Source organism: Myotis nattereri (genome assembly GCF_964212035.1).
Source record: "Myotis nattereri genome assembly, chromosome: 4".
NCBI classification, from domain to species: domain Eukaryota; kingdom Metazoa; phylum Chordata; class Mammalia; order Chiroptera; family Vespertilionidae; genus Myotis; species Myotis nattereri.
In genome coordinates, this window is record NC_138079.1 from 42,144,747 (window position 1) to 42,161,403 (window position 16,657).

General features: G+C 40.0%; 1 protein-coding gene and 1 pseudogene across 3 annotated transcripts in view; one reads left to right on the forward strand and one right to left on the reverse strand.

The window, feature by feature from the left end:
- Nucleotides 1-16,657, forward strand: part of SCAMP1 (secretory carrier membrane protein 1) — a 115,738-nt gene that overhangs the window by 19,559 nt on the left and 79,522 nt on the right. The window lies entirely within an intron of this gene.
- On the reverse strand, nucleotides 5,071-5,907 carry LOC308518286 (protein SET-like; annotated as a pseudogene). Its single transcript has one exon. The product of its transcript is annotated as a protein SET-like (transcript).

Genomic DNA, 16,657 nt, shown 5'->3' on the forward strand with positions numbered 1-16,657 from the left:
TGAGGGATTCATTAAATTTATCGGCGGTTTCCATAAAATTCTTGACAAACCTTATAAACGTGGCCTTGAACTCTATATCCAGTCGTTTGCTTTCCTCCATTTCTGCCATTTGTGACCTGTTTCTTTGTCTCCGCATTTTGGCTGCTTCCCTGTGTTGATAGAGTGGCCCTGCGTGCCAGGTGTCCTGTAGGGCCCAGTGGCTCAGCCTCCCCAGTTACCTGGGGTAGACACTTTTGGTGCACTCTTGGTGCCTTGGTTGTTGTAGGATCACTGGGAGGAATTGACCTCCAGGCCAATTGGCTGTGAGAATCAGCTGTGTCTGAAGGGGGAGAACTTCTGTGCTGAAGACACCCTTCTGGGGCAAGACTTGCTTCAGTGGGGCTTTGGTGCTCACTGAGTCTGCTCCCTGAGTGTGTCCCTTATGGATCTGAGGAGTTGCAATCTGGATGGTCCCCCTCTGACCACTGGGTACAGTGGCTCCTGGATCTAAGGAGGTGCTAATTCAGCCTCTGCCTGAGGCCACACAGCCGGAGCCACGAAGAGGCTCAGCTGTGAAGCAATGCAAGCCGCTGCGGGGCCTTGGGCCTTCTCTTGGAAGTTCCGGGTCTGCCTGGCTTGGCTGCAGTTAGGTACATTCACATGCAAAAGCCTCTGCCGCAGCCTGGGTGGGGCGGGGTCTCAGGGAATCAAAGGGTGGAGCCAGCAGCTATGGCTGATTCTCCGCCCAGCCCTAAGGAGTCGCGCATCTCAGTGACCCGATAATTGCTGCAAGCACCTCTGAGGGAAAGCCGCCCTCAAGTTCGCCCGCTGCCCGACAGTCCAGCTTCACCCCGTATGAGTCCTGCGTCCCCAGAGAATTCCCGGAACCGGAGTTCAGAGCAGTCAGGAGCTTGTGATTCAAAAAGACAGCCGCGTCCTCAGGTGCCACCCCCTTTCCGCCGTACCTCTGCACTTCACCTCCGCAGCTCCTCTGGCTCTCAGTGTGCTTTTCTTTCCTTCTAGTTGTAGAATTTACCCTCAGCCAGCCTTCCTGTTGTTCTGGATGATGTCCGCTCTGTCCTTCGCGGTATTTTTCAATTGTTGTGGGAGGCGGCAATTTCCCGGTGTTTATCTATGCCGCCATCTTAGTTTCTCCCATTTGTTTTCTATAAAACCTTTGCCTTTTCCATTTTGCTAGTAGTATCTTTAGATTTCCTTTTATATCTAGTTTTCTGTTTGAATGGACATGTTAGGGCAGGGGTGGGGAATGTTTGGTCTGCGGCTGTATAAAGGCCCGTGAAATCATTTGTCTGGCCCTGCCAAGGCATTAACGGTGAATTAATCAAATGTTTGAACAAATATAGCAGGCTAATTTTTAAGTTGATAATTTTGTATGCCTTTGAATGATGTTATAAATATCTAAATGACCCTTGGCAGAAAAAAGGTTCCCCACCCCTGCTTTAGGGTATTTAAGGAAAGCAACAATTAAATATTCAAATAATTTAAATAATTTATATAGTCACTCTATATTCTAAACTCAGAGAAGGGAGTTGTCACAGTATAAACTAAGTCTGTTGGCAGTATAATGGAAGGCTATTGAGCACTTGCATATGGCTAGTGTGAATTGAGATGTGTTATAAAAAATGGATACTCTTGAGTTTTGAAATCACTTTTTTGTTCGACCTAAGATGCATTTTCCTAATGAACTTATGTTGAGCATGATGGGTGAGTTCCCTGGCCTATCCTCTAAAATTTAATGTATAAATTACTAGAAGAATTAGTTCATCTTTGACACTTGGTATGTATTTATGGAGAATGTTTCCCTTTTAAATTAGGTAACAGTTGAAAATGCATACTGCAATTTGGTTTTCACTAGTTTCAGCCACTGATGATGGCATTCATGGCTTCAGACAGGATGGCATTCATATCTTCTGGTGGGACATCTGTGTGTTGGGGGAAGTGTGGAGCTGCTGATACAAATCATTAGTGATATTTTTCAGGGCTTTAGTTTACTGTCATATTGATTTTCGTCAAGGATAGGCTACCTGGACCTTTTCTGTTTTGCTAGTTCTTGCCATATATAATTTCTGTCATTTATACAGAAGAATCCTTTCTGTCATATATATAGTAAGATCTGTACTTTCTGGCAGAAAGAAGAACCAGGAGAAGAAAATGCCCCGTTTTGGTATGCCCACATTGTTATTTCTGACCATAAAGGGACACAGGTAATTGATTTATGAAAATAAGAGCTGCCTCTAACTAAGATAATTCAGGACATAAAGATAATTCATACCGAGAATCATAAAACCTGGATTCTATTCTAGACACTGGCGCTAATTAGTTGGTAACTTTAGGCAAACCATTTTATCTCTTTGGGCATCTTTTTTTTTTAAAAATATATTTTATTGATTTTCCACAGAGAAGAAGGGAGACGGATAGAGAACCAGAAACATCGATGAGAGAGAAACATCGATCAGCTGCCTCCTGCACACCTCCTACTGGGGATGTGCCTGCAACCAACGTACATGCCCTTGACCGGAATCGAACCTGGGACCCCTCAGTCCACAGGCCGACGCTCTATTCACTGAGCCAAACCAGCCAGGGCTCTTTTTTTTTTTATGTGTAAAAATAGAGGCAGGGTGGAAAGTGTTGAGTTGAATTATTTCTAATATAAGTTTTTCTTTTGAAAATGGATAAAAATTTTAGCTCCAGGAATTGAGGAGATATAATTGTATTTAGCAGTTTACCTATCTCTAATACTGAAAAAACATTTTCTGTACTGTAATGCCTGTCTTTATTTTTTTCTTATTGTGCATTTCTTTTTTAAATCTTTTTCTTTCTCCTTTTCTTTTTACTATTTTTTTTTAAATTTTTTTTTTAGAGCTTATTATCTGTCCTTTCTGGAACCAGTCTTTTTGTTTCTAATCCCAATTAATGGTAAATATTGCCTTCTATCCTCTTAGTGTTATTTGTTAGAAATACCTGTGTCCTCTTTAGCTCAAAAGCTTCTTCTTCTTCTTCTTCTTTTTTTTTTTTTAACACCTAATCAGTTGCCACATCCTGTCACTTATACCTCCAGGAGATTACCGGTCTGTCCTTTTCATTCCTACTAAACTGTCCTAATTCAGGTACTCCTGTGAAATAATATAGTGGCCTATCCACTTACCTTTTTCTTCTTTTTTGCACTGTGACTGGAATTAGAATTATTTTCCTAAAGCAGAGGTCTTATTAGGTCTACTCTCCTTAGAAATGTGCACATGGATTAAGCATTGGCTATTTAGTAGTGTGGCAATGTGGGGCCCTACATGATTTGACCTCAGATTGCCTTAAAATTTTTTTTTTCTGGACTCTTATTTAGAGCAGTTTTAGGTTTACAGAAAAATTAAACAGAATGTATAGAGTCTTCATGTACTTACCCACTAAACTGTCTTTTTAGTGCTATCCTCTGATGTGCCATTTGCTCCAGCTGAAGTCATCTACTGACTAACATCCAACTCTTTTGAGACCACCACCCCTTAGCCTTTTATCAGTCATTGAATGGAGTCAAGAGAGACTCTGTGGTCACACTGCCTGGCTTCCCTACATTATCTTCACCTTCTTCACTGGGTCAAGATGAACCTCTCATACTAGATACATTACTTTTCTATTGCTGTGTAACAAATCACTACAAACTTAGCAGCTTGAAAAACTGCACATTTATTATTTCACAGTTACTGTGAATCAGTAACTGAGTCACTTGCTCAGGGTTTCATGAGGCTGTGATCAAGGTGTTATCTGGGCAGTATTCTCATCTAGAGGCTTGATTGTGGAGGAATCTGCTTCCAAGCTTATTCAAGTTGTTGACATTGCTGGCTATCAGCTGGAGATAGCCCGCAGTTCATAGATGCCATCCACAGTTCCTTGCATGTAGCCTTCTCCTGATGCTCACCTAACTTCATCAGGTCTTCAGAATATCTGTCACTCTAGTCTGATAAGATGAAGTCTTATATAATGTAACATAACCAAGAGAATGACATCCCATCACATATATCATATTTTGTTGGCTAGAAACAAGTCATGGACCTGCTTGTACTCAAAGATGTGACTCTAGGAGGGGATAATCATTAAGGTTCACTTTAGGGTCTGTACACTACACTGAAATAAGAATATGTTGCTCATCATCTCTTCACATCCATTTAAAAGGGTCAAAGTGGAGCCCCCCGAGCATTTATCCCTTCTACCCACAACATTTGTCTAAATTCATCAGGACTAATCTCATTATCCCCCCCCCCCTTTGTTTAATATACACATTTAGTTTTATTATATGTAACAAAGCAACTTGTACACTTTTAACGTTTAAAACAGCAGCATCTTTCCAGTGAAACAAAAATAAAATTTAAAAATAAACAGGAACAAAATTACAATAGAGAAATGTCACTTCCGAATAAGATCCTATAGGTTTTGCTGATTGTCCCATCGAGTGGCATGGCTGAAGTCATCATTAGGAGAATTGTATTTCCTGCAAGGATGTCCAGTAAACATCACAATTAAACATGCCAAAGGAGAAGCCATGTTGTCAAAATGCCCACTTAATCCACCCAAACATCTCAAACCCACCTTTTGCTGACCTTCTATTACCTCCCTCTTTTAAATTTTTTTTTCTTTTTTTAAACGAGAAAGTAGACAAATACATGTTGGTAAATGCTAACTGTCCATATTCACATAGAGACATATTGTAATCTCTCAGCCCAATATACAGAGAAAGGAAGAACAAAGCTAGAATTCTGTGCACTACTACACTGGGGCCTAGGAACCTCCAGCTTCCAGCAGAGCTAAGTTAGCAGAAGGTTTTTCTTTTTTCCCACAGAGCATGGTGGTGTTGATTTCATAACGTTTTTCTTAAGACAGGAAGGGGTAAAAATGAATTTGGAACAGAAAGGGGCACAGAGTCTTCCCATTGAATTCTGCTGAAGATATCTCCCTGCCCCCCAAATAAGGTGAGAACCATTGTGTAAAGGAGAGAAAAGAGACCTCAAGGGGTGGGGGGGAGGGGAAGACTGCAAACCCAGGGACTGGAGAAAATTAAAAAAGGTTGGAATCCATCAGTGTTCATTAGTCATCTTCTCCTTCAACTTCCTCTTCTTCCCCCTCATCATCTTCATCTTCACCTTCATTCTCATCCCTTCTTCATCAATATCTTTCAACCCTTCCTCTTCATCATCATCATCATCTTCTCCTTCCCTTCTTCATCATCCATGTCAGGAACCAAATAGTACTGTAATGGATTTGGCCAAATGTCATCTTTGATGACTCCTCCTAACTCATCTGCACCTTCATCAGGGTGGTCAATAAGCCAGGTAAAGAAGCTCTCAGGTTCCTCATGCTGTCTCTTCCTGCTGGCTGTATTCTGTGTTTGACTTGAACGTTTCGTCATATCCTTTCCAGATTGCCATATGATTTCAGTGGACTTCGAAAATGAATCACCAGATAAAACTCTTTGGAGAGAACCTCATTTTCTTAGTAAGGATTTTCATAAAAAAAAATCTATTCTGTAACCTGATTTAATATCTTCAAATTCTGTCACTTCAACTCTTGTCAAATAATGCAGCACTTCTTCATCCTCTTCTCCAAGCAGTGCAGTCACTTGTGGATGGTTGACAAATATTGTTACCCCAAAATTTGGGATTTTGGTGATCAATTCTGACCTCTTCAGAAAAAATGGTTGGCGGAGTTTGTTATATTTCTGTTCTACTTTCAAAATCTCCTCACTCGATTGTTCATTAAGTCTATTTCATTTTGTACATCATCAATATGTCCAATTGCTTCTTGCTATTCTTTTTCTCCTTTTGGCAAGTCCTGAGAGATTGGCTTCTTCTCCAGCTTGGGGGCTGGAGGCGCTTTTGGTTTCTTCATTTTGGGTGGAAGCAAAGACTGGCGTTTGGGGGCCATGCTGTGAGGTGAGGAAAGTCCGAGGATCTGAACACTGGGAAGTCACCGGGCTTGAAGACGCTCTGAGCACTCTCGTTATGCCCTTTATTCCTATTTATGTCAGTCTCTATAAGAAGTTCCATACTCCCAGGGTGCTTTTAATCTCCTGGATTTTAATCCTCATGGTTCTCTGCACATTCCTTATTCTGTACCCTTCTATTTCCTTAATTTCTGAATCTTTCTATTGTGCTCTCTAAATGTCACAGTCCATTTTCTTTTTTTTTAATTAAATCTTTATTGTTCCGATTATTACATTTGTTCCTCTTTTTCCCCCCCATAACTTCCCTCCACCCAGTTCCCACCCCACCCTCTGCCCTCACTCCCCACCCACTGTCCTCATCCATAGGTGCACGATTTTTGTTCAGTCTCTTCCCGCATCCCCCACACCCCTTTCCCCCCTAAGAATAGTCAGTCCATTCCCTTTCTATGCCCCTGATTCTATTATAATCACCAGTTCATTCTGTTCATCAGATTATTTATTCACTTGATTTTTAGATTCACTTGTTGATAGATGTGTATTTGTTGTTCATAATTTGTATCTTTACCTTCTTCTTCTTCTTCCTCTTCTTAAAGGATACCTTTCAGCATTTCATATAATACTGGTTTGGTGGTGATGAACTCCTTTAGCTTTTTCTTATCTGTGAAGCTCTTTATCTGGCCTTCACTTCTGAATGATAGCTTTGCTGGATAAAGTAATCTTGGTTGTAGGTTCTTGGCATTCATCACTTTGAATATTTCTTGCCACTCCCTTCTCGCCTGCAAAGTTTCTGTTGAGAAATCAGCTGACAGTCGTATGGGTACTCCCTTGTAGGTAACTGACTGCCTTTCTCTTGCTGCTTTTAAGATTCTCTCTTTGTCTTTTGCTCTTGGCATTTTAATTATGATGTGTCTTGGTGTGGTCCTCTTTGGATTCCTTTTGTTTGGGGTTCTCTGCGCTTCCTGGACTTGTAAGTCTATTTCTTTCACCAAGTAGGGGAAGTTTTCTGTCATTATTTCTTCAAATAGGTTTTCAATATCTTGCTCTCTCTCTTCTTCTGGCACCCCTATAATTCGAATGTTGGTACGCTTGAAGCTGTCCCAGAGGCTCCTTACACTATCTTCGTATTTTTGTATTCTTTTTTCATTTTGCTTCTTCATATTTCAAATCGTTGACTTGATTCTTGTGATCCTCTAGTCTGCTGTTGGGAGTCTGTATAATATCCTCTATTTCAGACAGTGTATGCTTAATTTCCAGTTGGTCTTTTATCGTAACATCGAGGGTCTGACTAGATTTCTTGAGGATCTCACTACATTTATCGGTGGTCTCACCAGTCTTTTTGAGGATCTTACTAAATGTATCGGCGGCTTCTAGAAAGTTCTTGAAAAACCTTAAAAGTGTGGTTTTGAACTCTATATCCAATAGTTTGCTTTCCTTCATTTCTCTCATTTGTGTCCTGTTTCTTTGTCTCCACATTTTTTATGCATCCCTGTGTTGATAAAGTGGTTTTCTCTGCTAAGTGTCCTCTAGGGCCCAGTGGTTCAGCCTCCCCAATTACCTGAGGAGAACACTCTTGGTGCACCCCCTTGTGGTCTTTGTGCACAGTCTTGTTGTAGTTAAGCCTTGATTGTTGTAGTTAACACTGGGAGGGAATGACCTCCAGGCCAATGGGCTCACAGTCCATTTTCATCAAAATCCCATGTATCCTTATCCTTTTCTATGAGTGTTTTCTCTTTTGCTCTGTGGAAACTGGTCTGTTTATGAGGACACTCTTCCCTTGCAATCATCTTAAAAACTAGCTGTTTTTTCTCTCGCAGTTCTCAGACAATTGGGCATAAAGGTAGGGTGGATATGTTATTTCTCATTTCTGCTTCCAGACATTCTTCCTTTTTCTTCTCTAAAAAATACCCACCTTTGAATCTCATGTCATCAGATTATATTTGGGTCTCACTACTCTTTGTGGCTATCATCTACTGAGCCCTAAATTTTATTACCTCTCATTTCTTTTTCTAAAAATGTCTTAATTTTAGTTCTTGATTTACCATTATTCTTTCTAACATTTTTTAAAAATTAAAAAATATATATTTTTACTGATTTCAGAGAGTATGGGAGAGAGAGAGAGAGAGAGATAGAAACATCAATGATGAGAGAGAATCATTGATTGGCCTCCTCCTGCATACCTCTACTGGGGATCGAGCCCACAACCTAGACATGTGCCCCAACTGGGAATTGAACCATGATCTCCTGGTTCATAGGTTGACCTTCAACCACTGTGCCACACCAGCCGGGCTCTAACTCTATTCTTATTTTGAATTCTTAGTGGTTGTATACCCAATATTCTGCCTCTCAATGCCTTGACCTCATTTCTTCCATTGATTTTTGTCTTCCATGTTATCTCAAGTCATTCACTCCTCTGGTCATATCCTAGACTCATTATAGTCACTTACTCTTCCATAATTTTAAATTCAGGTTCTTTTTCGTCATTCCTCTAGTTCCTCAATATCAACACATCTTTAAACTCTACCAGGACCTCTAGTTTGTTTATCCTACTTTGCCACTGCCCTTTATTCACCTCTTGTTTTCTCTTAACTTAAATTCCACATTCAGTTATTATAATCACTTCCTTGCATGCATCTTCAACTCCTTGCCTTCCCCTTACTCCCTTATTTTAACATAATCCCTTGGCTAAAACCCAAGCACTGGTTAAATACAACTCTATTATCTGCCCATACCCTAGTAGCTAAATGTGATTGGAGAAACCATGTGAAGGGTCTCACTTTCAGTTCACGACAAGCTCTGAATTGTGCTGAATATTCTAGTTAATTAACTGTCCACTCTCTTCTTCCTCTTTCCTTATCTTTAAAACCTTTTCCCCATCTTCATTCTTGGCTAATAACCTTGCTTATTTTACTGAGAAAGTTAAAGCAGTCAATAGAGAACATGCAAGGACTTCCACCATCACATCTACCTACCAGCATTTACACTCATATATGCTGCTTTCTTGACTTATTTACAGATGAACTATCTGTGCTTCTGTCTAAAGCCATTCTTTCTATTTGTGCAGTAGATTCTATACCTCCTCACCTTAAGAACTTTGCTAAATCGCCCCCACCTGCATCATTTGTTTTTTTCACTTTCTGCTGGATTATGCCTATAAAAAGTATGTTGTATTTTCTTCCATCTGAGGGGAAAAAAACCCCCCACAAAATTCTATTCATGTGTTTCAACAGATTTTTTTGAAAATATAATTAATATAACATCCACTCATTTAAAGTGTACAATTCAGTGGTTTTAGTGTAGTCATAGAGTTGCACAAGCATTACCAAATTCTAATTTTAGAATATTTTTGTTCCTCCCATTTCCAAAAGAAACTCTACCATTTAGCCGTCACTTCACATTCCCCCTCCCTTTTCAGCTCTAGACAACTACTAATTTATTTTCTGTCTCTATAGATTTGCCTATTCTGGACATTTCATATAAATGGAATTCTACAATATGTGGTCTTTTGTGTCTCCTTTTTTTCACTTAGCACAGTGTTTTAAAGGTTCTATATTGTGGCATGTATCAGTACTTCATTTCTTTTTGATTAAAAAAAATTTTTAATGCTCACCTGAGGATATTTTTTAAAATAAATCTTTATTGTTCAGATTATGACAGTTGTTCCTCTCCCACCCCCCATAGCTCCCCTCCACCCAGTTCCCACCCCACCCCATGCCCTTACCACCCCCCACTGTCCTCGTCCATAGGTGTAAGATTTTTGTCCAGTCTCTTCCCGCACCCCCCACACCCCTTTCCCCCCTGAGAATTGTCAGTCTACTCCCTTTCTATGCCCCTGATCCTATTATATTCACCAGTTTATTGTGTTCATCAGATTTTTTTATTCATTTTGATTTTTAGATTCACTTGTTAATAGATAAGTATTTGTTGTCACTTTGTTCATAATTTTTATCTTTACCTTTTCCTTCTTCTTCCCCTTCTTAAAGAATACCCCTTTAGCATTTCATATAATACTGGTTTGGTGGTGATGAACTCCTTTAGCTTTTTCTTATCTGTGAAGCTCTTTATCTGACCTTCAATTCTAAATGATAGCTTTGCTGGGTAGAGTAATCTTGGTTGTAAGTTCTTGCTATTCATCACTTTGAATATTTCTTGCCACTTCCTTCTGGCCTGCATAGTTTCTATTGAGAAATCAGCTTATAGGCATATGAGTACTCCCTTGTAGGTAGCTAAATGTTTTTCTCTTGCTGCTTTTAAGATTCCCTCTTTGTCTTTTGCCCTTGGCATTTTAATTATGATGTGTCTTGGTGTGGTCCTCTTTGGATTCCTCTTGTTTGGGGTTCTCTGTGCTTTCTGGACTTGTAAGTCTATTTCACCAGGTAGGGGAAGTTTTCTGTCATTATTTCTTCAAATAGATTTTCAATATCTTGCTCTCTCTCTTCTTTTAGCACCCCCATAATTCAGATGTTGGTACGCTTGAAGTTGTCCCAGACGCTCCTTACTATCTTCATATTTTTGGATTCTTTTTTCTTTTCCAGTTGGGTGTTTTTTGCTTCTTTGTATTTCAAATCTTTGACTGATCTTGGGGATCCTCTAGTCTGCTGTTGGATCTCTGTATATTATTCTTTATTTCAGTCAGTGTATGCTTAATTTCTGATTTGTCCTTTTTCATATCCTTGAGGGTCTCACTAAATTTCTTGAAGGTTTCTAGAAGATTCTTGAGTAACCTTATAACTGTGGTTTTGAACTCTGTATCCAGTAGTTTGCTTTCCTCCATTTCTTTCGTTTGTGACCTGTTTCTATGTCTCTGCATTTTGGCTGCTTCCCTGTGTTGATAAAGTGGCTTGTGTGCTAGGTGTTCTGTATGGCCCAGTGGCTCAGCCTCTGCAATTACTTGAGGTAGACATTCTTGGTGCACCCCTTTGTGGGCTGTGTGCACAGTCTTGTAGTTAAGCCTTGATTGCTGTTGGTATCACTGGGAGGAATTGACCTCCAGGCCAGTTGGCTGTGAGGACCAGCTGTGTCTACAATGGGAGAACTTTTGTGCCGGAGACACCCTTTTGGGGCAGGACTTGCTTCAGTGGGGCTTTGGCGCTCACTGAGTCTGCCCCTTGAGTGTGTCGCTTATGGATGTGCAGAGTTGTAATCTGGCATGGTCTCACACTGACCACTGGGTACACTGGCTCCTGGATCTCCAAGGAGGTGCAAAGTCAGCCACTGCCTGAGGCCACCAAGCAGGAGCTACAGAGAGATCTGCAGATTCCTCCTCTTTGTTTGGGGTTTGTAAGTGCCCAGATGAGGCCCAGCTGTGAAGCAATGCAGGCTGCTGTCTAAAGTAGGGGTGGGAAAACTTTTTGACTCAGGGCCACAATGGGTTCTTAAACTGGACTGGAGGGCCGGAACAAAAGCATGGATGGAGTGTTTGTGTGAACTAATATAAATTCAAAGTAAACATCATTACATAAAAGGGTACGGTCTTTTTTTTTTTTTTAGTTTTATTCATTTCAGACTGGCCGGATCCGGCCCGCTGGCCGTAGTTTGGCCACGGCTGGTCTAAAGCCTTCTTTTGGAGGCTTTGATGCTCTTTGACCCAGCTGCAGTTTGTTAGGTTTTAGATTGCAAAAGAACAGGCCATTCATATGCAAAAGCCTCTTCTCACAGCTTGGGTGGGGTCTCAGGGAATCACCAGGGCAGAGCAAACAGCAATGGCTGTCAGTCAGCCCTGCCATGGAGAATTACCTGGGTCTCTGTGTCCTGTGGCCCTGTGCAGGAACAAGGATTGCTGCGAGCACCTCTGAGAGAAAGCCGCCCTTGTGTTCTGGCCTGATGCCAGACAGTCTAGTTTCTCCCTGTATGAGTCTGGGTCCCCAGAGTCTCGCCCGGAACTGGAGTTCAGAGCAATCGGGAGCTTGTATCTCCCTCCTGATTGAAAAAAAACAACAGCGCACCCAGTTGCCAGCCCATTTTGCGTGCACCTCTGCACCTCTGCACCTCTGCACCTCCTACCAACTTCAATGCACTTTTTTCTCTCCTTCTAGTTGTAGAACTTCCACGTAGCCAGCTTTCCCGTGATTCTAGATGATATTTGTTTTGTCTTTTAGTTGTAGTTTTGATGTGGTTGTGAGAGGCAGCAAGTACAGGTGTTTACCTATGCCGCCATCTTGGTTGTTTCTCAGGATATTTTTTCTTAGGTTGTTTATATATTTGGTGTTATGTGTAAGAAACCAGTGCCCAGCTGAAGGCCATAAAAACTTACCACTGTGCTTTCTTCCAAGAGGTGTATAGTTTTAGAATTTACATTTAGGTTTATGATCCATTTTGAGTTAATTTTTGTGTATGGTAAGAGATATGTTTAAAAATTCATCCTTTTTCATGTGGTTATCTACTTGTTCCAGCACCAGTTGTTGAAAAGACTTTTTTTCTCATTGTATTATCTTGGTGAAAATCAATTGATGATAAATGCGAGGATTTATTTTTGGATTCTCAGTTTTATTTTGTTAATATATATCTATGCTTAAACCAATACCATACTGTTGTGATTACTGTAACTCTATATCAAGACTTTATCTTGACCTAATTTTCTTTCTATCCAATTCTGGTATCCATTTTCTTCTCTGAAGTATTTTCTTTGTTCCCCATTGCTGCAGAACTCCTCTGAAGAGTTGTCTACTTGTTTGTTTGTTTTTTTCTCAGTCCCTTTTCCTAAAAGATACTTCAATAAGGGTTTTGTTCCCAACAATGTACCAAAATGCAATTGTCAAGGTAGCCACTGACTTCCACATTACCTTATCCAATGGTAAATTTTCAGTCTTAGTCTTAGTCTATAATCAGTACTGACATTCAATCAGTATCACATTCTTGAGACACTTTCATTTGGCTTTCAGAGCACTTGAGTTTTTCCCTTGCTGGTATTTCTCGTACTCCTTCCCCTTAACCCCAAATACTGGAGTGTATCAGGAGTTAGGCTTTGCTTCTTTTATCTATTTATGCTCACTCAAATGGTGATTTCATCCAATCTTACAGCTTTAAATACTATTTATATGCTGGTGACTCCCAAATTTACATCTCCAGCACAGACCACTACTCTGAACACCAGACTCATATATTCAACTGCCTACTAGATATGTCTACCTGGATGTCTTAGAAATTGCAAATTCAACATGTCAAAACTGAACTGAATCCCATGCTTGTAAATCTGCTCATTTTCATTCTTTCTTATTTCTGTCCTACTGGTTGGTTAGTCCAAAACATTGGTACTGTTTCACTATTTCCACTTCCTTATCTCTCACACTGTTTTGTCAGGAAATCCTGTTGGCTCTTCCTTAAAAATACATCCAGAACTGACCCCTTATCTCCATAGTCATGACTTGGCTTAAGCTGTGGTCATCCCTTGCCTGGATTACTGCAGTGGTGGTTTCCTAACATACCTCTATCTTTGCCTCACTTTCATTTATTTTCAACTCAGCAGCCAGAGTGATTCCTTAAAAAAAGTCGATCATTTCAGTCCCCAGATTAGAACTCTTTATGGTAAAAACCGAGAGTCCTTAAAATAACCTATAGTTCGGTCTCTAATATCTCTGTTATTTATCTCCTTACACTCTATTCCCTCATGTATTCCTATCCAGCACACTGGTCTTTCTCATATATGTTGGGCATTCTCCTGACTTTGCACTGACCATTCCCTCTGCCTAAAATGATCTTTCCCCCAGATATTGGCAAGGCTGACTTCTTCACTTCCTAATCACATTTGTAAAATTATCCCCACTCCACCTTTACTCACAACCCATTTATCCTGTTTGTGTTGTTGTTGTTCCGTAAAATTTATTGCTTTCTTAAGATACTCTACAATGTGTGTGTTCAATATACGTATTGTTTATTTTTATTTATTTATTTATTTATTTATTTATTTATTTATTTTATTGCTTAAAGTATTACAAAGGGTATTACATATGTGTCCATTCCCCCCCCCCCCCGCCCTAGACAGTCCCCTAGCCTCCCCTATCCCCCAGTGTCTTATGTCCATTGGTTATGCTTATATGCATGCATACAGGTCCTTTGGTTGATCTCTTACCCCCCTACCTCCTGCCCCCCAACCCTCCCCGGCCTTCCCACTGCAGTTTGACAATCTGTTTGAGGCAGCTCTGCCTCTGTATCTATTATTGTTCAAAAGTTTATAATGGTCTCTATTATCCATGAATGAGTGAGATCATGTGGTATTTTTCCTTCATTGACTGGCTTATTTCACTTAGCATAATGCTCTCCAGTTCCATCCATGCTGTTGCAAATGGTAAGAGTTCCTTCCTTTTTAGAGCAGCATAGTATCCCATCGTGTAGATGTACCACAGTTTTCTAATCCATTCATCTACTGATGGGCACTTAGGCTGTTTCCAGATCTTAGCTATGGTGAATTGTGCTGCTATGAACATAGAGGTGCATATATCCTTTCTGATTGGTGTTTCTGGTTTCTTGGGATATATTCCTAGAAGTGGGATCACAGGGTCAAATGGGAGTTCCATTTTCAGTATTTTGAGGAAACTCCATACTGTCTTCCATAGTGGCTGCACAAGTCTGCATTCCCACCAGCAGTGCACAAGTGTTCCTTTTTCTCCACATCCTCTCCAGCACTTGTCGTTTGTTGATTTGTTGATGATAGCCAGTCTGACAGGTGTGAGATGGTACCTCATTGTTGTTTTGATTTGCATCTCTCGGATGATTAGTGACTTTGAGCATGTTTTCATATGTCTCTTGGCTTTCTGAATGTCCTCTTTTGAAAGGTGTCTATTTAGGTCCTTTGCCCATTTTTTGATTGGATTGTTTATCTTCCTTTTGTTAAGTTGTATGAGTTCCCTATAAATTTTGGAGATTAGGCCCTTATCAGATATGACATTGGCAAATATATTTTCCCACACAGTGGGTTTTCTCGTTGTTTTGTTGATGGTTTCTTTTGCTGTGTAGAAGCTTTTTATTTTGATGTAGTCCCATTTGTTCATTTTCTCTTTAGTTTCAAGTGCCCTAGGAGCTGTATCAGTGAAGAAATCGCTTCGGCATATGTCTGAGATTTTGTTGCCTTTGGATTCTTCTAGAATTTTTATGGTTTCCTGTCGTACATTTAAGTCCTTTATCCATTTTGAGTTTATGTTTGTGTATGGTGTAAGTTGGTGGTCTAGATTCATTTTCTTGCATATATCTGTCCAATTTTCCCAACACCATTTATTGAAGAGACTATCTTGGCTCCATTGTATGTTCTTGCCTCCTTTGTCAAATATTAATTGAGCATATTGGTTTGGGCCGATTTCTGGGCTCTCTGTTCTATTCCATTGATCTATATGCCTATTCTTGTGCCAGTACCAGGCAGTTTTGAGAACAGTGGCTTTGTAATACATCTTGATATCTGGTATTGAGATCCCACCTACTTTGTTCTTTTTCAGGATTGCTGCAGCTATTCGGGGTCTTTTTTTATTCCAGATGAATTTTTGGAGAGTTCGTTCTAGATCTATGAAGTATGCCGTTGGTATTTTAATGGGAAGTGCATTGAATTTATAGATTGCTTTGGGTAGTATGGACATTTTAATGATGTTGATTCTACCAATCCATGAACACGGTATGTTCTTCCATCTGTTTATGTCTTCCTCTATATCTTTTTTCAACGTCCTGTAGTTTTCTGAGTAGAGGTCTTTTACCTCTTTAGTTAAGTTTATTCCTAGGTAGCTTAATTTTTTTGGTGTGATGGTAAACGGGGTTGTTTTTATAATCTCTCTTTCTGAAAGTTCACTATTGGTGTATAGAAATGCCTCAGATTTCTTGGGGTTAATTTTGTATCCTGCTACATTGCCAAATTCATGTATTAAGTCTAGTAGCTTTTTGATGGAGTCTCTAGGGTTTTGTATGTATAGTATCATGTCGTCTGCAAATAAGGACAGTTTTACTTCCTCTTTTCCAATTTGGATGCCTTTTATTTCTTCTTCTTGCCTAATTGCAGTGGCTAACACTTCCAGTACTATGTTGAACAGGAGTGGTGAGAGGGGGCATCCCTGTCTTGTTCCTGTTCTTAGGGGAAATGGTGTTAGTTTTTGACCATTGAGTTTGATGCTGGCTGTGGGCCTGTCATATATGGCTTTTATTATGTTGAGGTATGATCCTTCTACTCCTGCCTTACTGAGAGTTTTTATCAAAAATGGGTGTTGAATTTTGTCAAATGCTTTTTCTGCATCAATTGATATGACCATGTGGTTTTTTTCTTTCAATTTGCTTATGTGATGTATCACGTTGTATTAGAGCAGAAATAAATGACATAGAGACAAAAATAAATAAATCCTGGGATAAATCCTACTTGGTCATGGTGTATGATCTTTCTGATGTACTGCTGGATCCGATTTGCTATGATTTTGTTGAGGATTTTGGCATCTATGTTCATGAGGGATATTGGCCTGTAATTCTCTTTCATTGTGTTGTCTTTACCTGGTTTTGGTATTAGGGTGATGCTGGCTTCATAGAATGAGCTTGGAAGTGTTCCTTCCTCTTGAATTTTTTGTAGTAGTCTGAGGAGGATAGGTTTTAGTTCTTCCTTGAATGTTTGGTAAAACTCCCCTGTGAAGCCGTCTGGTCCTGGGCTTTTGTTTGCTGGAAGCTTTTTGATGACTGCTTCAATTTCTTCCATAGTTATTGGCCTGTTGAGATTTTTAGATTCTTCCTGATTGAGTTTTGGAATGTTGTATTTTTCTAGGAATTTGTCCATTT